A 24,585-nucleotide genomic window follows, 5' to 3' on the forward strand; every position below is an offset into this window, starting at 1 on the left:
CTCTCCCATCAACTCCTCCAAACATACAATGCTTTGAGAGAGGCCAAGGTGTGGTACAAAAAGCTGGCCGTGCACATCATACAAATGGCAATGCTCGATGCTTTTCTGCTGTCATGATGTGCACGCCACACCGATACGTCCTACCTTCAGTTCCAGGAGGTAGTGGTTAAGGCCCTGATATTTGGCACTCCAGAAGGAGCGGGCCCCAGTACTTCTGGAACTGAAGGTGCTCGTATCATACCAGGTCAGCATTTTCCGGGGGGTGGTTCCACCAACTGGAAGAAAAGGTAAGCCGCAAAAAAGCTGACAAGTGTGTTACAAAAGGGGAATATGCAAGGACACCATTTATCAATGCGACAACTGCCCCGAAAAACCTGGCCTGTGTATGAAGGATTTCTTCAAATTGTATCACACCTCCATGCACTACTAATTTACTTTACAGGAAACAGATAAGTTCCAAATGGGGCACATCTAGATAAGTTCCTTGGGGGTCTAGTTTCCAAAATGACGTCACTTGTGGGTTTTTTTTACTGTTTAGGCACATCAGGGGCTCTGCAAACGGAACATGACCCACACAAACCATTCCACCACAGTCTGACTTTCAAAACATCACTACTTCCCTTTCAAGCCCCGACGTGTGCCCAAACAGCTGTTTTTTTCCCACATATGGGATACCAGCGTACTCAAGACAAATTGGACAACAACTTTTGGGGTCCAATTTCCCCTCTTATCCTTGGGAAAATAAAAAAATTGGGGACTAGAAAATCATTTTTGTGGAAAAAACAATATTGTTTTTTTTTTCATGCCCGGGCATTATAAACTTTAGTGAAACGCTTGAGGGTTCAAAGTGCTCACCACTCATCTAGATAAGTTCCTTAGGGGGTCTAGTTTCCAAAATGCGGTCACTTTTTGGAGGTTTTCACTGTTTAGGCACATCAGGGGCTCATCAAATGCGACATGGTGTTCCATCTCAATTCCAGTCAATTTTAGGTTGAAAATGTCAAATAGTGCTCCTTCCCTACCGAGCCCTGCCGTGTCCCCAAACAGTGGTTCTCCCCCACATATGGGGTATCATCGTACTCAGGAAAAATTTGAGAACAACTTTTGGGGTCCAATTTCTCCTGTTACACTTGGGAAAATAAAAAATTGGGGGCTAAAAGATTATTTTTGTGGAAAAAAATTTTTTTTTCCATGCCCGGGCATTATAAACTTTAATGAAACACTTGGGGGTTAAAAGTGCTCACCACACATTTAGATAACTTCCTTAGGGGGTATAGTTTCCAAAATGGAGTCACTTGTGGGGGGTTTCCACTGTTTAGGCAAATCAGGGGCTCATCAAACGTGACATGGCGTCCGATCTCAATTCCAGCCAATTTTAGGTTGAAAAAGTCAAACGGCGCTCCTTCCCTACCGAGCCCTGCCGTGTGCCCAAACAGTGGTTCACCCCCACATATCGGGTATCATCGTACTCAGGACAAATTTGAAAGCAACTTTTGGGGTCCAATTTCTCCTGTTACCCTTGGGAAATAAAAAATTGGGGGCTAAAAGATCATTTTTGTGGAAAAAAAAAATTTTTTTCATGCCCGGGCATTATAAACTTTAGTGAAACACTTGGGGGTTCAAAGTGCTCACCACACATCTAGATAACTTCCTTAGGGGGTCTAGTTTCCAAAATGGAGTCACTTGTGGGGGGTTTCCACTGTTTAGGCAAATAAGGGGCTCGTCAAACGCGACATGGCGTCCGTTCTCAATTCCAGCCAATTTTAGGTTGAAAAAGTCAAACGGCGCTCCTTCCCTTCAGAGCTCTGCCGTGTGCCCAAACAGTGGATCTCCCCACATATGGGATGTCAGAGTACTCGGGACAAATTATAGAACAACTTTTGGGGTCCAATTTCTCCTGTTACCCTTGGGAAAATAAAAAATTGGGGACTAAAACATCATTTTTGTGGAAATTTTTTTTTTCAAGCCCAGGCATTATAAATTTTAGTGAAACACTTTGGGGTTCAAAGTGCTCACCACACATCTAGATAAGTTCCTTAGGGGTCTAGTTTCCAAAATGGGGTCACTTGTGGGGGGTTTCCACTGTTTAGGCAAAACAGGGGCTCATCAAACGTGACATGGTGTCCGATCTCAATTCCAGCCAATTTTAGGTTGAAAAAACAAACGGCGCTTCTTCCCTTCCAAGCCCTGCCGTGTGCCCAAACAGTGGTTCTCCCCCACATATGGGGTATCAACGTACTCAGGACAAATTGGAGAACAACTTTTGGGGTCCAATTTCACCTGTTACCCTTCAGAAAATAAAAAAAAATTGTTGCTACTAAAACATCATTTTTGTTACTAAAAAGTTGTGTTCATTTTTGACTTCCACGTTGCTTCTGCTCGTGTGAAGCACCTGAAGGGTTAATAATCTTCTTGAATGTAGTTTTGAGTAGCTTGGGCGGTGCAGTTTTTAGAACGGTGTCACGTTTGGGTATTTTCTGCCATATAGACCCCTTAAAGTGACTTCAAATGTGAGGTGGTCCCTAAAAAAATGGTTTTGTAAATTTTGTTGTAAAAATGAGAAATCGCTGGTCAACCCTTAAAACTTCCTAACAAAAAAAAGTTGTTTCCAAAATTGTGCTGATATAAAGTAGTCATGTGGGAAATGTTATTTATTAACTATTTTGTGTGACATATTTCTCTGTTTTAAGGGCATAAAAATTCAAAGTTTGAAAATTGCAAAATTTTCCAAATTTTCATTGAATTTCCATTTTTTCACAAATAAACGCAAGTTATATTGAAGAAATGTTATAGTAACATAGTAACATAGTAACATAGTAATTAAGGTTGAAGGGAGACTTTAAGTCCATCTAGTTCAACCCATATCCTATCCTAACTTGCCCTAACATGTTGATCCAGAGGAAGGCAAAAAAAACCCATGTGGCAACAGTAAGCTTCACATTGGGGAAAAAAATTCCTTCCCGACTCCACATACGGCAATCAGACTAGCTCCCTGGATCAACGCAATATTAAGGAGACTAGTGTATATACCCTGTAATATTATACTTTTCAAGAAAGGCATCCAGTCCCTTCTTAAATTTTAGTAGTGAATCACTCATTACAACATCACATGGCAGAGAGTTCCATAGTCTCACTGCTCTTACAGTAAAGAATCCGCGTCTGTGAGTATGCTTAAACCTTCTTTCCTCCAGACGTAGAGGATGCCCCCTTGTCCCCGTCACAGGTCTAAGAGTAAAAAGATCATTAGAAAGGTCTTTGTATTGTCCCCACATATATTTATACATTGTAATAAGATCACCCCTAAGCCTTCGATTCTCCAAACTAAATAACCCCAAGTGTAATAACCTGTCTTGGTATTGCAGACCCCCTAGTTCCCTAATAACCTTGGTCGCTCTTCTCTGCACCCGCTCCAGTTCAGCTATGTCTTTCTTATACACCGGAGACCAGAACTGTACACAGTATTCTAAGTGTGGTTGCACTAGTGACTTATATAGAGGTAAAATTATGTTCTCCTCATGAGCATCTATGCCTCTTTTAATGCATCCCATTATTTTATTTGCCTTTGCAGCAGCTGCTTGACTCTGGCCACTAAATGTGAGTTTGTCGTCCACCCATACACCCAGGTCTTTTTCAGTGACTGTTTTGCCCAGTGTTTTACAATTAAGCACATAATTATACAACTTGTTCGTTCTACCCAAGTGCATGACCTTACATTTATCCCCATTAAAGCTCATTTGCCATTTATCAGCCCAAGCTTCTAGTTTACATAAATCCTCCTGTAATATAAAATTGTCCTCCTCTGTATTAATTACCCTGCAGAGTTTAGTGTCATCTGCAAATATTGAAATTCTACTCTCTATGCCCCCTACAAGGTCATTAATAAATATGTTAAAAAGAAGCGGGCCCAAAACTGACCCCTGTGGTACCCCACTGCTAACCGTGACCCAGTCCGAGTGTGCTCCATTAATAACCACCCTTTGTTTCCTATCCCTGAGCCAGCTCTTAACCCACCTACACATATTTTCCCCTATCCCCATTGTTCTCATTTTATGTATCAACCTTTTGTGTGGCACCGTATCAAAAGCTTTTGAAAAGTCCATGTACACCACGTCCACTGCATTCCCTTGGTCCAGTCCGGAACTTACCTCTTCATAAAAGCTTATCAGATTAGTCTGACAGGAACGGTCTCTTGTAAACCCATGTTGATATTGGGTCATAAGGTTATTCTTCTCCAGATACTCCAGTATAGTATCTCTTAGAAAACCCTCCAGGATTTTACCCACAGTTGAGGTTAAACTTACAGGCCTATAATTTCCAAGTTCAGTTTTTGTCCCCTTTTTGAATATTGGCACCACATTTGCTATACGCCAGTCCTGTGGCACAGACCCTGTTATTATGGAATCTTTAAAGATTAAAAATAGTGGACTATCAATGACTGTGCTTAATTCCTGCAGTACTCGGGGGTGTATCCCATCCGGGCCCGGGGATTTGTCAATTTTAGTGATTTGTAGACGCCGCCGTACTTCCTGCTGGGTTAAGCAGGTGACATTTAATGGAGAATTTTTATCCCTGATCATGTTATCCATCATGGGATTTTCTTGTGTAAGTACTGTTGAAAAAAAGTCATTTAGCATATTGGCTTTTTCCTCATCCTCATCCACCATTTCACCCAGACTATTTTTAAGGGGACCAACACTATCATTTTTTAGCTTCTTACTATTTATGTAGTTAAAGAATATTTTGGGATTATTTTTACTTTCTCTGGCAATGAGTCTCTCTGTCTCAATCTTTGTTGTCTTGATTTGCTTTTTACAGAATTTATTTAATCTTCTGTATTTATTTAATGCCTCATCACTACCTACTTGCTTTAATTCTCTAAATGCTTTATTTTTATCTCTTATTGCGCCCCTTACAGCTCTATTTAGCCATAGTGGTTTCCTCCTATTTCTCGCATGTTTATTCCCATACGGTATATATTGTGCACAGATCCTATTCAGGATGCTAATAAACGTCTCCCATTTTCTTTGTGTATTTTTATGTCTCAGGATATCGTCCCAGTTAATTGCACCAAGATCATCTCTCATCCGTTGGAAATTTGCCTTCCTGAAGTTTAGTGTCCTTGTAACCCCTCTTCTACACATCTTATTAAAGGATACATGAAAACTTATTAATTTGTGATCACTATTACCCAAGTGACCCCCAACCCTTACATTTGATATGCGGTCTGGCCTGTTGGATAATATTAGGTCTAGCAGTGCCCCCCCTCTTGTTGGGTCCTGAACCAGTTGTGAAAGGTAATGGTCTCTCATAGTAGTCAAAAACCTATTACCTTTGCTGGAACTGCAGGTTTCGGTTCCCCAATGTATTTCAGGGTAGTTGAAGTCCCCCATAATAATGACTTCTCCTTGAGTCGCTGCTTCATCTATTTGCTTTATGAGGATATTCTCTGTAGCTTCCATTATTTTTGGAGATTTATAACAAACCCCTATCAGTAATTTATTATTTTTCCCCCCTCCCCTTATCTCTACCCACAGGGACTCTACATTTTCATTAGATTCATATATATTATCACGAAGGATGGGTTTTAAGGATGATTTTACATATAAACATACGCCTCCCCCTCGCTTATTTGTACGGTCATTTCTGAACAGACTATAGCCCTGTAAATTAACTGCCCAGTCATGGCTCTCATCCAGCCATGTCTCAGATATCCCCACCATGTCATAATTATGTTCCAACAACATTAACTCCAATTCCTCCATTTTGTTGGCGAGACTTCTGGCATTAGTATACATGCACTTTATGTATCTCTCTGTACCTCTATTCTTTCTTAAATTATTAACTGTTCTAACCCCACCCCCCATGCCACCCCCACCCCCAATGTCATTATTTGTGCCCAGGTCTCTATCTGCACTGTCTTCCCCTCCTATAAAAGGAATACCCTCCCCCCCCGTCCCTAGTTTAAACACTCCTCCAACCTTCTAGCCATTTTCTCCCCCAGCACAGCTGCACCCTCCCCATTGAGGTGCAGCCCGTCCCTAGCGTAGAACCTGTAGCCAACTGAGAAGTCGGCCCAGTTCTGCAGGAACCCAAACCCCTCCTTCCTACACCAATTCCTGAGCCACTTATTAACCTCCCTAATCTCCCGTTGCCTCTCTGGCGTGGCACGTGGTACAGGAAGTATTTCCGAAAATACCACCTTGGAGGTCCTTGCTTTAAGCTTACAGCCTAATTCCCTGAAATCATCTTTAAGGACCTTCCACCTACCTCTAACTTTGTCATTTGTGCCAATGTGCACCATGACCGCTGGATCCTCACCAGCCCCTCCCAGTAATCTGTCAACCCGATCAGCGATGTGTCGGACTCGAGCGCCAGGTAGGCAGCACACCGTTCGACGATCCCTGTCTTTGTGACAGATTGCCCTATCTGTTCCCCTAATAATTGAGTCTCCAACTACCAGAACCTGTCTGGCCTGCCCTGCTCTCCTATTTCCCCCCTTACTGGAAAAGACACTCCTCCGGCTTTCAGAGGACATGCCTTGCTGCAGCAGTGCTACTCCTGCACTAACACTCCCCTCATCTGCCAACTTTGCAAACTTATTGGGGTGTGCCAGATCAGGACTAGCCTCCCTGGTGCTCTTCCCTCTACCCCGCCTTCTAACTGTCACCCAGCTAGCTGCTTCATTGTCCTGCAGCTCCAACCTAGCATCCCCCCTCATCTATCCCATTGAGCGTCTGCTCAGTGAGCAGAAGACTCCTTTCCATATTGTCTATGGATCTCAGTGTTGCCAGCTGCACATTTAGATCCAGTATCTGGGCTTCCAAATGCACAACGTGCTCACATCTTGCACAGCAGTATGCACCCTCGACCGGCTGTTCAAGGACTGCATACATGCGGCAAGACGTGCACTGGATGGCATTGGCAATAGTGGAGCACATCCTAATGGGGATTATATTGAAGAAATTTTACAACTAAAGTGAAGTACAATATGTCACGAGAAAACATTCTCAGAATCGCTAAGATCCATTGAAGCGTTCCAGAGTTATTACCTCATAAAGGGACAGTGGTCAGAATTGTAAAAATTGGCCCGGTCATTAACATGCAAACCACCCTTGGGGCTTAAGGGATTAATTTATGCCTAAATTTTTCTCACTTTACTTCACCAACTTATTTAGTGCAGATGCATCATACACAAATTGGGTTACAATAATATTTAAACACAGGCTGTAACAAATAAACAAAATATGTAAAAAGCCAAGATGGTTGAATACTGTCACAAGCCTCTGTATATGCTTCAGATAAGCAAATCAGCTCTTCTTGGTCCAATATGGAACTATCAGAATTAAAGTACCAGATTCCCTTAGAAGCTTTAGTAAGACTTTTGAAATCATCAGAATTGGTGGAAAACCATCGGCTAGACTGAAATTCCATTTCTATTTCAAGGCAACCACTGCCATAGGAAGATTCTTGGGATTTAGGGAGAAAAATGTTTGTCTTGCAGTTATAGGGAAGATATATATCGTTGTACCATATTAGCTAGTAGATAGAAGAATATTTAGAATTGAGAGTCCTCAGTCTTTTCAGTTAGCCATTAAAAGGTATCAACCACTGAGGACTCTCAATTCTAAATACTCTTCTGTCTTGCAGCTGTTTTTGTTGCAAAAAGGACTGTTTGATAAAGACACCACCTTGTCACTAGGTGATAATAAAATGTCTTTTTAGACTGTGATCATTCTCAGAGATCCAGACAATATATCTGCCTTCTTTTTCAGAGAAACATTGAGATGAACAGAGGACAGGAAAAGGAGTTTCATTTCCAAGAATTAAAAATATTGCCAATGGGCTCTAGAGCACCATGTCCCACATGTGTCCCCATTTTGGAAACTAGACCCCTCAAGAAATTTATCTAGATGTATGGTGAGCACCTTGAACCCTCAGGTGCTTCACAGAAATTTATATCGGAAAGTCGTGAAAATAAAAAAAATATCACAAAAATGTTCTATTAGCCCTAAATGTTTTATTTTCAGAAGTGTAACAGGAGAAAATGGATCCCAAAATTTGTGGTGCCACTTCTCCAGAGTATGCCAATACCCCTATATGTGGGGAAAAACTTCTGTTTAGGCTCACGGCAGGGCTTGGAAAGGAAGGAGTGACATTTTGGAACAAAGATTTTGATGAAATGGTCTGTGGGTGTCATGTTACGTGTGGAGAACCCCTGATGTTACTAAATAATGGAAATCCCTCACAAGTGACTCTGTATTGGAACTGATCTAGTGTTTTCCTGGTATGTGAATTTTATATTTTGGTGGCATGCGCAAGTTATATAGATTGCATCAAGTTGGCACAAGTGAGTTGTGTAAGGTGCATCAGGTTGGCATACGTGAGTTGTGTAGAGTGCATCAAGTTGGTATATGTGAGTTGGATAGAGTGCATCAGGTTGACTTACAAGAGTTGAATAGAGTGCATCAGGTTGACATATGTAAGCTGTATGAGTCAAATTAATTTAGTGTGGTACAGTTTGACGCCTTCTTTTACACACAAGTAGTGTTGAGCTTTCCGATACCGCAAGTATCGGGTATCGGCCGATATTTGCCGTATCGGAAATCCGATACCGATTCCGATATTTTTTTTTATATCGGATACCGGAATCGGAAGTCCTAAATTGAACAGAGCCACTTTTGTGGCTCTGATTGGCTGCCAAAATGACGTCATCATGATGCGCGGTTTGTGCGCATCATGATGCGCCGTCACTTCGGGCCTTCCGGGTGGTCTGTACCGGCCTGCCGGGGGGCTGTGCAGGCTTCGGGGGGTCGGTGCCGGCCTGCCGGGGGGCTGTGCAGGCTCCGGGGGGTCGGTGCCGGCCTGCCGGGGGGCTGTGCAGGCTCCGGGGGGGTCGGTGCCGGCCTGCCGGGGGGCTGTGCAGGCATCGTCCAATGGGACTACAAGTCCCATCGGGCGATGCCTGCTACCATGACGGTGATTGACACATTTGCCAATGATGGGAAAGTAGTAGTCCCATCATCCGGCCTATGTGTTGAATGTAAAAAAAAATAAAAAAAAAATTACATACATACTACATACATACATGCTACATACATACTACATACATGCTACATACTACATACATGCTACATGCTACATACATGCTACATACATACTACATACATGCTACATACATACTACATACTACATACATACTACATACATGCTACATACATGCTACATACATGCTACATACATGCTACATACATACCACATGCTACATACATGCTACATACTACATACATGCTACATGCTACATACATGCTACATACTACATACTACATACATGCTACATACATACTACATGCATGCAACATACATATATATTACATACAATACATTCATACAATACATACATATAGACATACAGTACATATAACATAGAGTACATACTTACCATCACTTGTCACATTGTTCCCCGAAGCCATTGTCGTCTGAGGATTAAAAATTAAAATAACAAACCACAAATATACTCACCCTTGATCCGCAGAATTCCACGTATGTCCCACGACGATTTTGTGTGGAGAACAGCAGCATCAGCTGATGCTACCGTTCTCTACGAGCGCCAGGAATCCAATGACGGAAGGTAGATATCCTTCCGCACTGTATTCCTCCGCCATTGTAAAAAAAAAGTCCCTAGTCTCACTTTATGGCACTTTGCCATAAAGTGAGACTCGGGCCTTTTTTTTACAGTGGATTCCTGGCGCTCGTAGAGAACGGCAGCATCAGCTGATGCTGCTGTTCTCCACACAAAATCGTCGTGGGACATACGTGGAATTCTGCGGATCAAGGGTGAGTATATTTGTGGTTTGTTATTTTAATTTTTAATCCTCAGACGACAATGGCTTCGGGAAACAATGTGACAAGTGATGGTGAGTATGTACTCTATGTTATATGTACTGTATGTCTATATGTATGTATTGTATGAATGTATTGTATGTAGTATATATGTATGTTGCATGCATGTAGTATGTATGCAGCATGTATGTAGTATGTAGCATGTATGTAGTATGTAGCATGTATGTAGTATGTAGCATGTATGTAGCATGTATGTAGTATGTAGCATGTATGTAGTATGTAGCATGTATGTAGCATGTATGTAGTATGTAGCATGTATGTAGCATGTATGTAGTATGTAGCATGTATGTAGCATGTATGTAGCATGTATGTAATATGTAGCATGTATGTAGTATGTAGCATGTATGCAGCATGTATGTAGTATGTAGCATGTATGTAGTATGTAGCATGTATGTAGCATGTATGTAGCATGTATGTAGCATGTATGTAGTATGTAGCATGTATGTAGTATGTATGTAGCATGTATGTAATTTATTTTTTTTTTTTTTTTTTTTTACATTCAACACATTAGCCGGATGATGGGACTACTACTGTTCCATCATTGGCAAATGTGTCAATCACCGTCATGGTAGCAGGCATCGCCCGATGGGACTTGTAGTCCCATCGGACGATGCCTGCACAGACCCCCGGAGCCTGCACAGCCCCCCGGCAGGCCGGCACAGACCACCGGAGCCTGCACAGACCCCCGGGGAGTCAGCACAGCCCCCCGGCAGGCCGGCACCGACCCCCGGAGCCAGCACAGACCCCCGGGGAGTCGGCACAGACACCCGGCAGGCCGGCACAGCCCCCCGGCAGGCCGGCACCGACCCCCGGCAGGCCCGTACAGACCCTCGAAAGGCTGTACATGGGAAAAAAAGGGTATTTCTAATTCCGATACCGGAAGTCCCATAGACTTGAATGGGACTTCCGGTATCGGAATCGGCGATACCGATACTTTTTTTTAAGATCGGCCGATCCATTCCGATCCGATATTTTCAAGTATCGGCTGGTATCGCTCAACTCTACACACAAGTAAGGTCTGTCCGGGCGGGTGTTGCATTGCCAAATGCTGTCCTTTCTTATCCCCCTTCTGTAATACACTTGGAATCTTTTTTGCAACCTTCCTTTCTTTCATGTTTGAGGGACCTCACTAGGGAAATGTTGCCCTGGTACGATGTGGGCACCTTCAGTTCTGGAAGTACTGGTGCTCGCTCCTTTCTGACTTCCAAAGATTAGACCCTTGATCGCTAGCTCCTGGAACTGAAGGTACAGAGTGGTCTGGCCTGCACATCGTGATAGAATGAAAGCGTTATACATTGCTATTTACACAATGTGCACGGTCAGCTTCTTGTATCACACCTTAGCTTTTCTCGTGGCACTGTATGGCTGGAGGACGTGATCAGAGAGATCAACTCCCTCCATGTTCTTGTTGTACCCCAGGTCAGAGTCTAGTTTCTTGACCTGTGTAGAAGAGCCTTGTACAGCGATAGAGGTGCTGCCATCACCATGTGTATGATAATCATGAAAAGGATATCCCTCTTGTCCTTGACCACCACCATGGTTTTGCTACATTGAGCTCTTCTCTCACCCTTTCTGAGCAGCTCCCCAATTAACATCTTAAGAAGGCCTCTCTAATTTTTGCAGACAGTACCATTTGCGGTGGTAGCTCGCATAGAGATGGACTAATAGAGTCCCTTGAAGGACTTGAAAATGGTGGTATAAAAGTTATCTACGTAGAGATGATAACCTTGGTCCAGCAGTGGATGCACCAAATTCCATATAATTTTTCCATTCACTCTCAGCACAGGGGGACATTCAGGGGGTTGAATCTAGGTGTCCTTCCCTTCACAAACTGTAAACCTGTGGGTGTACCCTGAGGTACTCATGCACAGTTTGTAGAGTTTATTTCCATACCTGGGTGTCTTACTGGGCATATATTGTCAGAATTAGAAGCTCTCCTTGAAATGTATTAGGCACTCATCCACGCAGATGTCTATTTGGGGAATGTACACCTCAGTTAACTTGTTGCTGAAGTGATCAATGATCGGTCAAACTTTGAAAAGTCAGTCAAAGTTGAGGTCACCTCGGGGATGACAACTTGAATTATCATTGTAATGCAGAAAATTTTGGATAGCCTCAAAGCGTTTACGGTTCATAGCCATGCAGAACACTGAAGTGTTGTATAAAACATCAACACTCCAATATTGCCGAAGTTCTGGCATCTTCAATAACCCCATGTGAAGAACAAGGCCCCAAACGTCTTCATTTCTACTGTATCTACAGGGGTCCAGTTAGAAAATGAAGTAGTGTGCTAAATATTGCTAGCATACATATGTGTCTCAGCCACGCCACTATGAGGTCTACAAAATTCTCAGAGAAAAAGACTTTGAAAAAGTCTATTTCTGTGAGGCCTGTGGTTTCAAATTGGATTCCTGATTGTGCCACAAAATCAGAAATCTTTGGGTGTGAGGTCCATAGGGGCTCACTAACGGTGGGCACTGGTTCTTTTTCTGTTCTGGAGTGTCTGCATGGCGGTTCGGTATCACGTGAGGAGGAGGAGTTGGAAAAATAAATGAAGGTGGGGTTCTTTCCCTCAATATCAATGTCGGAGGCAAGAAAGGCATATGTCTCCTCAGCTAAATACTGTGTTTGGGAGGAGCTGGATATTTTTTCCTGTGTGGTGTGTGTGTATACCAAATTTTATTCATGTGTTTGTGAGTGTTTGATCTAAACTTTTGTATGTAAAACAGAAAAAAGGAAAAGAATCTAGAAATATAAAAATAAAAAAATATAAATATTTGGTAAAGGAAAAAGCAAACTTACTAAATGGACATCAGTAAAAAAACAATTACTGAGCTACCATTACTATCTGTGATAAAACACTCCGGGATCGCCTTTGCTGGGGTCAAAGGTCACGTGCGTTCAGCATGAAACTCAGGCGCAGAGCTGGGATTCGGGTGTAACTGACCCTGAGTCAGGTTTATTAACGGTGAAAGCAATGCAAAAAGGAAATAAAACATAAAACAAATCCTTGCCTGTCCGTCACTAACTAAACAATGGACAACCTAACTACCAACTGGCGGGCTTCTCCCGTCCAGCCAAACCACAGTTGCAGTGGGCACTGCTTCCACTCACGTGTGTCTCTCACACAGACAGGCTCTCTGTGTTCCCAGGCTGAGACACTCACACAACCACCTTGCATCCTTTTATATCCACCTCCCATTATTCATTAGCAAGCAGGTGCGATACTGACCAGACTAGGCCACATAGGAAAGGAATCTGGGCGAGATATACCTGCCCTCATCCACTATTCCCACATGATTCTCACATATCCCCCCCTCTGCTCAGACCACTCTGGTCGAGCAATGACACCCGCCAAACAGTGCACTCGGGACAGGGCATCTGCATTCCCCATCTGTACCCCTTGGTGGTGCTCCACCGAAAAAGTGTAGGCCTGCAGGGCAAGGAACCACCGGGTCACCCGGCTATTCCGTTCCTTGTTCAAGTGCATCCACTTGAGAGGGGCATGGTCAGTGATCAGCCTGAACTTTCGGCCCACCAGGTAATATTTGAGGGCCTCTAGAGCCCACTTAATGGCGAGGCACTCTTTTTCTACGACTGCATACCTTTGCTCGTGTTTATTCAGCTTCCTGCTGAGATAGAGGACTGGGTGTTCCACTCCGTCTCTCACTTGTGAGAGTACGGCCCCGATACCGGTATCAGAGGCATCCGTTTGTACCACAAACTCGCTGCGGAAGTCCGGAGTCACCAGTACGGGCTGAGAGCAAAGTGCCCGTTTTAGGCTATGGAAGGCTTCTTCAGCCGCTAAGCTCCATTTAATCATGACGGAGTCTTTCCCTTTTGTAAGATCCGTCAGGGGGGTAGCGATGGCTGCAAAATTGGGTATGAACCGGCGATAATAACCGGCGATCCCCAGGAAGGCTTGCACCTGCTTCTTGTTGACAGGTTGTGGCCAGTCCTGAACCGCCTGAATCTTATCAACCTGGGGTTTAACAACACCCCTCCCAATTACATACCCCAAATACCGGGCTTCTTCTAGCCCGATGTGACATTTCTTGGGGTTCGCGGTTAGACCTGCCTCCCACAGGTCGTCAATCACAGCTTGTACTTTCTGGAGATGAGTCTCCCAGTCCAAGCTGTAAATGACAATGTCATCCAAATAGGCCGAAGCATACCGCCTATGTGGCCTCAAGACTCGATCCATCAGTCTCTGGAAGGTCGCCGGTGCCCCGTGCAGTCCAAACGGCATATACACATACTGAAATAAACCTTCCGGCGTAGCAAATGCCGTCTTTTCTCTGGCAGCCTCCACCAGAGGGATCTGCCAATACCCCTTTGTTAGGTCTAGGGTCGTAATATACCGGGCTTTTCCTAACCAATCTATTAACTCGTCGACCCGGCGCATGGGGTAGGCATCAAATTTTGAGACCGCATTCAGTTTCCTGAAGTCATTGCAGAACCGGATGGTGCCGTCCGGTTTAGGAATTAGCACAATCGGGCTGGACCACGCATTGTGCGATTCCTCAATGACTCCTAACTCTAACATTGCCTTCACTTCTCGGGAAACGGCTTCACGGCGCGCTTCCGGGATTCGGTAGGGCTTAACGTGAACTGTGACACCAGGTTCCGTTACGATGTCATGTTTCATTAGCATAGTCTGCCCGGGTTTTTCTGAGAAAAACTTTTGGTTGTGAAGTAGAAACTGCCTGACTTCCGTCTTTTGCCGCTCCGAGAGAGTCTCTGCAACCCGTACCTCCGGTACGGTATGCGAGCAGACAGGACGGGCCAGCTCCGCTGACAAGACAGACCAATCTTTCCAGGGTTTTATCAGATTTACATGATAAATCTGTTCAGGTTTCCGCTTACCTGCCTGGTATACTTTGTAGTTTACTTCACCAACTCTTTCCTTAATCTCAAAGGGGCCCTGCCACTTTGCCAGGAACTTACTGTCCACCGTGGGGACCAGGATCAACACCCTATCTCCGGGTGCAAACGTACGGATCTTGGCGCCCCTATCTTGGATTCTTTTTTGGGCTCCTTGAGCCTGTATCATGTGTTCTTTGACGATAGGCATAACAGCCGCAATACGGTCCTGCATTTGTGTGACGTGATCTATCACTGTTTTAAATGGAGTGACCTGACCCTCCCAGGTTTCTTTTGCAACGTCTAACAGTCCGCGAGGACGTCGGGCGTACAATAACTCGAAAGGCGAGAATCCCGTGGAAGACTGGGGTACTTCCCTGATGGCAAAAAGCAAATATGGAAGTAAATAGTCCCAGTTCTTCCCATCCTTGTCTATCACCTTTCTCAGCATCTGCTTCAGAGTTTTATTGAACCGTTCAACCAACCCGTCTGTTTGAGGGTGATACACGGATGTGCGTAACGGTTCGATTTGTAACAATTGGCAGAGCTCCTTCATTATCCTGGACATAAAGTTGGTCCCCTGGTCGGTGAGTATCTGTTTTGGTATACCGACCCGACTAAACACATGCACCAGCCTCCGGGTAACGAGTGGCATAATCCAAGATGACCAGGATATATTGGTGTCCACGTGCAGACCGTGGAAGGGGCCCAACTAAGTCCATCCCAATCCTCTCAAACGGGACTTCAATAATAGGTAGGGGTACCAAAGGGCTACAGAACCGGGGCTTAGGTGCAGAGGCTTGGCAGTCAGGACAAGACTCGCAATATACACGAATATCATGATGCATGCCTGGCCAAACAAAACAGTGTAATATCCTTTCGGTGGTTTTCTGGACTCCCAGGTGACCTCCCATCACATGTCCGTGGGCCAGTTCCAGCACCTGCCGCCGGTAGGGTTTTGGCACGACTAATAGTTGCACCGTATCTTCCCCATTTTTCTCTATCTGATAGAGTAAATCATTCTCCAGAACCATGTAAGGATATGCCAGCCTAGAGCCAGGTTCTACGGGTACCCCATTTATCACTTTTACATTTGTCCTAGCCTGAGAAAGGGTAGGATCCTTTATTTGCTCGCTTTGGAAGTCATCTTTCTGAACTTCTAAATCCGGCAAACGGGGAGGTGGACGGCTGTCGGCCTCCTCCTCTTCCCCGGTCTCCTCCGTATCACCCGCCATGACTAAAAACGGGAATGGCAGGTCATTTCCCGCAGACTCTTCCCCAGAGTCTTCCGGGGAGACCTCTTCCAGGGGTTCGGGACCCACACGTGCCCTGGGAGAAGAATCATGTACACTATTACCCTGGGGTATCAACTGATTCTCCCACAATTTCCAGAAGTGGGGAAAATCCCGGCCCAGGATAACATCATGCAATAACGCCGGGACGAGTCCCACTTTATGTTGCACAGACCCATAGGAAGTTGTAATGCATATGACCGTGGTGAGGTACGAACAGGTGTCTCCATGCACACACGTTACAGAAAATTTGTCTGATGGTCCAGTCGGGGCTGACACCAGACTGGCCTTCACCAGAGTCACCACACTTCCCGAGTCTAACAATGCCACCACATTTTTGCCATCAACAGTTAAATCACACAAGTGTTTTTCCACATCCTTTTGACCGGCATTCACACTCACTACCCGTGCAACCATAGACATGCGGTTTTTAGAGTCTGTGACGTCGCACTGCATGGGTTCAGTAGTGACCGGACAGTTCACAGCAATATGTCCCATCTCTTGGCAGCGGAAACACCTAACAGGCCCCTTGCTTAGACCATAATTCGTTACTCTCGGCCTCGCAGTGCGGGCAGTTCCGTTTTCCTCCCCCACTGTCTTAGGGATTTTTCCATCTCCCCTACTCCCTGGAACAGTCTTACCGGTTCCACGTGGAGACGATGAAGAACGAGGTGGGGTAGCGTCGTCTCGGAGTCCTTCCGCCACGGAGTAACGTTCAACCAGATCCACCAGTTGATCTGCCGTCGTAGGATTTCCATGGCTTACCCACTTCCTCAGGGCTGGCGGTAGAGCTCTTAGGTACTTGTCCATGATGACTCTCTGGATTATCTCTGGCGCTGTCAGCACCTCGGGTTGTAGCCACTTCTTCGTCACGTGGATCAGGTCGAACATCTGTGACCGCGGTGGTTTATCCGGCTGATAAGTCCATTGATGCACTCTCTGTGCACGGACAGCGGTTGTCACTCCCAGCCGGGCCAAGATCTCGGCTTTCAATTTGTCAAAGTCCTGCGCGGCTTCAGGCTTTAAGTCATAAAAAGCCTTTTGGGCCTCACCGGAAAGAAACGGGGCAATCAGGCCGGCCCATCGTGCCTTCGGCCATTTTTCTCGCACCGCCGTCCGTTCAAATGTGGTCAGGTATGCCTCGACGTCATCTTCGGACGTCATCTTCTGCCAGTACCGACTCACGTGAATCACTCTCGACTCGGCTTCCAGGTTAAGCTCAGGTAAGCTTGCCAAGCGCTGCGCCACCTGCTGGAGAAGCGAACGATCGGTAACTGTCATGTCCACCAACTCCTTCAGCTGGGCCATCATCACCCGATTAGCTTCTTGCTGGACGGTGGTGGACTGTACCAGCGCTTTCACCACGTCCTCCATGCTCATGCTTGCAACGTGATGCCCGCGTTCTCCACCACAATGTGATAAAACACTCCGGGATCGCCTTTGCTGGGGTCAAAGGTCACATGCGTTCAGCATGAAACTCAGGCGCAGAGCTGGGATTCGGGTGTAACTGACCCTGAGTCAGGTTTATTAACGGTGAAAGCAATGCAAAAAGGAAATAAAACATAAAACAAATCCTTGCCTGTCCGGCACTAACTAAACAATGGACAACCTAACTACCAACTGGCGGGCTTCTCCCGTCCAGCCAAACCACAGTTGCAGTGGGCACTGCTTCCACTCACGTGAGTCTCTCACACAGACAGGCTCTCTGTGTTCCCAGGCTGAGACACTCACACAACCACCTTGCATCCTTTTATATCCACCTCCCATTATTCATTAGCAAGCAGGTGCAATACTGACCAGACTAGGCCACATAGGAAAGGAATCTGGGCGAGATATACCTGCCCTCATCCACTATTCCCACATGATTCTCACATATCTGACACTAACCCTGAAAATAGTCAATAAAATACACTGCAGTAAATGCTGATTACTACAGTATATTTTTACTGTCCCTAATATAGTCGTATCAACTAATCTAAATTTTTATTTTTTTCACGCAAAAAAAACCAAGTGGATGCCAATCAATGATGTGCATCAGTGATCAGCGCTCAACGTCTTTAGGTGCACTCACGGATGTGATTTTTTTTTCTGCTGTTATCTGACACTAACCCTGACTAAATTCAGTATAAAATACTGTAATAGATGCTGATTACTGCTGTATATTTTTACTGTCCCTAATCTAGCCCTAGCAAATATTCTAAATTTTTATTTTTTTATGCTGTACTATCTGACACCAATTATTTTTTTATACGATTTTTTTGTCACACACACAAAAATAAACACCTGGAAGCGAGTGAGGTGCATCACAGACCAGTGCTCAATGGCTGTAGGATTCAAGCACAGATGTGGTGCAAAAAGGGAATAAAAGAAAAAATACAAGAAAAAAAGGCCTGGTCAAGAGCAAGCACAGACGCTGATCAGTGGTCTGCATTACTTATCCTGTGATACTGATGCAAGATGCACTCAGAGTTGGTTCAAAGTGGGGGAGTAAAAAAAGACGGAAAAAAAGTTCTTGAAAAAAGAAGGCATGGGTGCCGATCAGTGATGTGCGTCACTGACCAGCGTTTGTCGGCTGCAGAATGCATGCATGGAAGGGGTAGGAGGACAAAGAAAAGTCCAGAAATGTCAATGTCCGATCATACCAATCATTGTTTTGTCTGGTGATGCTAGGCTCCAGCCTATGATCCGTGCTGTTACAACATCAATCATAGGCTGGACATCAGTGTTTCAGGCAATTTTATTGCCTAATCTCTGAAATCGCTGTGATTGGCTATTCAGAATTGAAATCGCACAATTTTGTGTCATTGTTGGCTTTGCCTGAGAAATGGCATTTATAATGTCACCCCACAAGTACTCTATCAGATTAAGGTCAGGGGATTGGGCTGCTTACTCCATAACCTCAATTTTGTTGGACTGGAACCAAGATTTTGCTTGTTTACTGGTATCTTTAGGGTTGTTGTCTTGTTGAAACACCCATTTCAAGGACATATCCTCTTCAGCGTAAGGCAACATGACCTCTTCAAGTATTTTAATATATGCAAACAGGTCCTTGGTATGCGGTAAATAGGTCCAGCACCATAGTAAGAGAAACATGCCCATATCATGATGCATAAATCAACATGCTTCACTGTCTTCAGCATGTACTGTGGCTTGAATGCAGAGTTTGGGGTTTGTCTGACGAAGTGTCTGCAGCCTTTGAACCCAAAAAGAACTTCCATCGATTCGAATGATAGTCTTCTGTTTTCTTCCACGTCTCTCTAGTTTGGCTTTCCATTTGAAAGCATTGGAGATAATTTTAGCTGAACAGCCTAGCATTGTCTGCACTTCTTTATAAGTTTTACCCTTTTATCAGGTTTTTAATCAAAGTATGCTATTCTTCCCGAACAATGTCTCGAACAACCCTTATTTCTCAGGCTTTCAAAGAGCAATGCATGTATAGCATGTCCTGGCTTCACCCTTAAACCCTTTGAGACCTTGCACTTTTTAATTTTGGCATTTCTGTTTTTCGCTCCTCTTCTTCCCAGAGCCATAACTTTTTTATATTTCAGGGAAGTTCTTGTCCACTGAGAAAATTTTATTGAATCTTATAGATTTTCATATGCTGAACACAAATACATGCTCCAAAAGTCTGTATCATGCAAGATTTTTAACTCCTTCATGACCGGAGCGGTTTTCGATTATTTTTTGTTTTCCTTTTTCGCTCCCCTTCTTTCCAGAGCCATAACTTTTTTATTTTTCCGTCAATATGGCCGTGTGAGGGCTTATTTTTTGTGCGACGAGTTGTACACCATTGGTTTTACCATATCATGTACTCATAAATGGGAAAACAAATTCCAAGTGCGATGAAATTGCAAAAAAATGCAATTCCACAACGGTTTTTTGGATTTTTTTTTACCATGTTACCATGATCTTTTGATTGCCCGTTATTGCATTTTAATGCTTTGTTGCAGCAACCAAAGAAATGTAATTCTGGCATTTTGACTTTTTTCTCGCTCGTCATTTAGCGATCGGGTTAATATTTTTTTTTATTGCTAGATCGGGCGATTCTGAACCCGGCGATACCAAATATGTGTATGTTTCATTTTTTTTATTGTTTTATTTTGAATGGGGCAAAAGGGGGTGATTTAAACTTTTTTTTTACTTTTGACATGCTTCAATAGTCTCCATGGGAGACTAGAAGCTGCCATAACCCGATCGGCTCTGCTACATACAGGAGATGATCAGATCACCTGTATGTAGCAGAATACCTCACTTGCTCAGAACAAGCTGGCAGTGACAACCATAGAGGTGTTCAGGAGGCCTCTGGTTGTCATGCCAACCTATCAGTGACCAACGATCACTGATAGGCGGATTTTCAGCCCAATGGCCAGAAGAGCACCTTAAAGGCCGTTGTCAGAGGTTGAAAGCGTCATTTAACCAGTTAATAACCACGGGTGTTTCGCGATTCCACCCGCGGCTGTTCCGGGCTGTTCAAAACAGCAGACATGTACCGAAAAAAATGTGGGCTCACCGCCGGAGCCCACATCAAAGGGGGAGACACTACATGCGCCGTACTAGTATGGCACATGTCGTGAAGGGGTTAAATAAAGGCCACCTAATTCACACCTATTTCTTCACAGAATAATTGACCTCACTAATTTAACTCCACACTGCTTTTATTTTGAACACTCCCCTTTCAATTAATTATTCTAATACACAGACTCAAAAACATGCAGATCATGAATGCCGAGTCTGTTGGATTTCTTAGAATCTACAGCACCAACTCGTAAATTGTATAAGTTATATAACTTATACCAAAAACAGTGATAAATCTGGTCATATTGGACTGCTATTATTTTGAACACTACTGTATGTCAAACTCAAATACACAGAGGGCCAAAAAATTAAAAGCTTGGACAAAGTTGAGGGCCAACCTCCATAAAGTACAATGGCCCCACATAGTGTTCCATATAGTATAATGGCCCTACATAACGGTTCATACAGTATAATGGCCCCCACAAACTCCTCCGTACAGAATAATAGCCCAGTCTGGCCTCTTTGGCCAGAGTTTCACATGTGTGCTTTAGACAGAGGAAGGAAATCTCAGCTGTGCAGTCTTGGAGATGGCTGAGGAAATCTCAATACTTCAGCAAACCAAGACATTTTGAACCCTTGTATGCTACAAAGTGTGTGAGAGCAGTCAGTGGAAGGCCATTTACTAATCCAGTTTGACTTTTCCTCACTATACAATACTAGGTTCATAAAAGCATGGTTGGGCATGTTTTCTGCAACAATTTACCTCGTTTGCTAGAGCCCAGACCTCAACCCCATCAAACGCTTTTGGAATTAGCTAGAAAAGAGATTGCGAATCAAGCCCTCTCATACAACAGTAGTGCATGAGAAATGGTCTTCTGGATGAATTTGCAAAAATTGCCATACAGCCACACCAAAATCGTGCAGGAAGCCTTTCCAGGAGAGTGAAAGCTGATAATATACAGTCATGGCCAAAAGTTTTGAGAATGACACAAATATTATATTTTCACATGATCTGCTGCCATCTGGTTTTTATGTGTGTTTGTCAGATGTTTTTATCACATATGGAAATATAATTGCAATCATATTATGAGTAACAAAAGGTTATATTGACAGTTAGAATGAGTTAATGTAGCAAGTCAATATTTGCAGTGTTGACCCTTCTTCTTCATGCTCCCTGGCATGCTCTCAATCAACTTCTTTATCAAATCCTGACTGATAGCAGTCCATTCTTGCAAAATCAATGCTTTTATTTTGTCTGAATTTGAAGGTTTTTGTTTGTCCACCCGTCTCTTGATGATTGACCACAAGTTCTCAATGGGATTAAGATCTGGGGAGTTTCCAGGCCATGGTCCCAAAATCTCTATGTTATGTTCCCTGAGCCATTTAGTTATCACCTTTGTTTTATGGCAAGGTGCTCCATCATGTTGAAAACGGAGATTAGACCTACCGGTAATGTTATTTCCAGGAGTCCATCCTGACAGCACCATGGGTTGACCTTTCATCCTTACAGGGATAGGAAATACACGAGAGGTCCCCTTCCACACCACACTCCAGTGATTTTCCAAGTACCACACCAGTATGGATGCAATTAAAATTTATTGAGATTTAGTACAAGCATATTGACACCAATACAAATCTTAGGTAGGTAACTACCAGTGCTGTCAGGATGGACTCCTGGAAATAACATTACCGGTAGGTCTAATCTCCGTTTTCCAGGACATCCTATCCTGACAGCACCATGGGGAATACCAAAGTAGGAATTCGCTTAGGGTGGGACTACTGCTTGTAGCACTCTACGACCGAAGGTCGACTGGCTAGCTGTCAAAGTGTCCAACTTATAGTGTCTACAGAAAGTGTTCGGTGTAGACCAGGTGGCGGCCCTGCATATTTGATCTACTGAGGCCCCACCCTCTCTGCCCATGATGTCGCTATTGCCCTAGTGGAATGGGCCCTAAGTCCTACCGGTATAGGAAAACCTTCGGCCTCGTACACCGAGGAGATAATTGTCTTAATCCACCTTGCCAGGGTCTGTGTAGCTGCGCTTTTACCTTTATTTTTTTTCCGCTGTACTGGATAAATAGTTTTGTGTCCTGTCGCCAATCCCGGGTGACCTCTAGGTAGCGGATGACTGCACGTCTAACATCCAGGGAATGGAACAGTTTTTCTTTATCATTTTTTGGGTCTGGACAAAATGAGGGTAGGATTATCTCCTGGTTTAGATTTTGCGGAGATGCTACTTTCGGGAGGAACCTCGGGTCTAGCTTGAGCACTATGTGATCGTCAAAGATCTGAATGTAGGGGTTCTGGACTGAGAGGGCCTGGATCTCCCCTAAGCGCTTGGCTGAGGTGATCGCTACCAGAAATACGTTTTTTTGTGTGAGCTTTGCAATGTCTATCTCTGATATTGGCTCACAAGGGGGTCTACACAGAGAGTTGAGTACTAGATTTAGGTCCCACGGGGGGACCGTCCTTCTTAATGTGGGTCTTAACCTCTGGGTGGCTTTGGTAAATCGCGCTATCCATGGATGGGAGGATAGGGAGAAATTGGAGAAAGTACTTAAGGCCACTATCTGGACCTTGAGAATGCTCGGGGTTAGGCCCTTATCAAATCCTGCCTGTAGGAAATCTAGGATTTGAGGGATATTGGGCCGAGACAGGTCTAAAGGGGCACTACCACTTTCTGAGCAGAACCTCTTCCAGATCTTACGATATATTGCCCGCGTGACAGGTTTACGGCTGGCCTGTAATGTAGAGATCACTTGGTCCGAGAGGCCACTGGACTTCAGGATGTCCCTCTCAGGATCCATGCTGCTAGTTGCAAGCTTCCTGGGTTTGGGTGTTGAACTGGGCCCTGGGCAAGTAGGTCCGACGACGTTGGTAGATGGAGTGGTCCTTTCTGAGCCATTTTCTTGAGGAGGGGAAACCAACTCCGCCGGGGCCAAAAGGGTACGATTAGCATCACCCGAGCTCCCTCCTCCTGGATTTTTCTGAGAACCCTTGGTATTATGGTGATAGGGGGGAACCCATATAGTAGTCCCCCTCTCCAGCTCTGGTTCAGGGTGTCGATCTCTTCCAGATGGTCCGCCGGATTGAGGGAGTAGAACCTCTCCAGTTTGGCGTTTCTTCTTGTCGCAAAGAGGTCCAGTTGGGGTGTCCCCCAGCGATGGCACAAGTCCCTGAAGATCTCTTCTTTTAGCTCCCACTCGGTGGCCCGGACTTCTTGCCTGCTTAAGTAGTCGGCTATATTGTTTTGGGAGCCTTCCAGGTGTATTGCTGACAAGGAGCGGGTGTTGTTTTCTGCCCAGGTGAGGATGCGAGCCGCTAGGTCCTGAAGCTTCCCGTGCCTTGGACCCCCTTGGTGGCGTAGGAAGGCCACTGTGGTCACGTTGTCCGACATGATCTTTATATGCTGGTTCTGTAGGCATGACTTGTTTCTCTTCAGCGTTTCCCAAACTGCTCGTAGTTCTCGGTAGTTTGAGGACTGTAAGCTGATGTTCTTGGGCCATGTTCCTTGCAGGTATCTTCCCTCTAGGTGAGCTCCCCATCCTTCTCTGCTGGCATCCGTGGTGATAGTCACACATGGAGATAGGATCCAAGGAACCCCCTGGCTGATATTTCTGTGGTTGGTCCACCACTTCAGGGATGATCTTAAAGCTGGAGACGGCCGGAACTTCTTGTCCAGTGAGGACTGTCGTCTGTCCCATCTTGACAGGATCTCCCTCTGTAGGATTCTTGTGTGGGCCTGGCTCCACATAACGCAGGGTATGCATGCGGTTAGGGTGCCCAGAATCTTCATCGCGGTCCTTATTGAAACCTGGTGCTGACCGAGCTGACGAACCTTGTCCATGATGGGCCTTTTCTTCTCTTCGGGTAAGAGTGAGATTCTTCTTCTGGAGTCCAACATGACCCCCAGGAATTTTTTCTGAGAACTGGGCCGAAGATCTGACTTTTCTCTGTTCAGGATCCAACCTAGGCTCTCGAGCCTGGAAATTACTGAAATGAGTTGTTCCTTCAA

This window comes from Dendrobates tinctorius, unplaced genomic scaffold, assembly GCF_039654945.1.
Source record: "Dendrobates tinctorius isolate UK_male_01 unplaced genomic scaffold, ASM3965494v1 ptg000044l, whole genome shotgun sequence".
Taxonomy (NCBI): domain Eukaryota; kingdom Metazoa; phylum Chordata; class Amphibia; order Anura; family Dendrobatidae; genus Dendrobates; species Dendrobates tinctorius.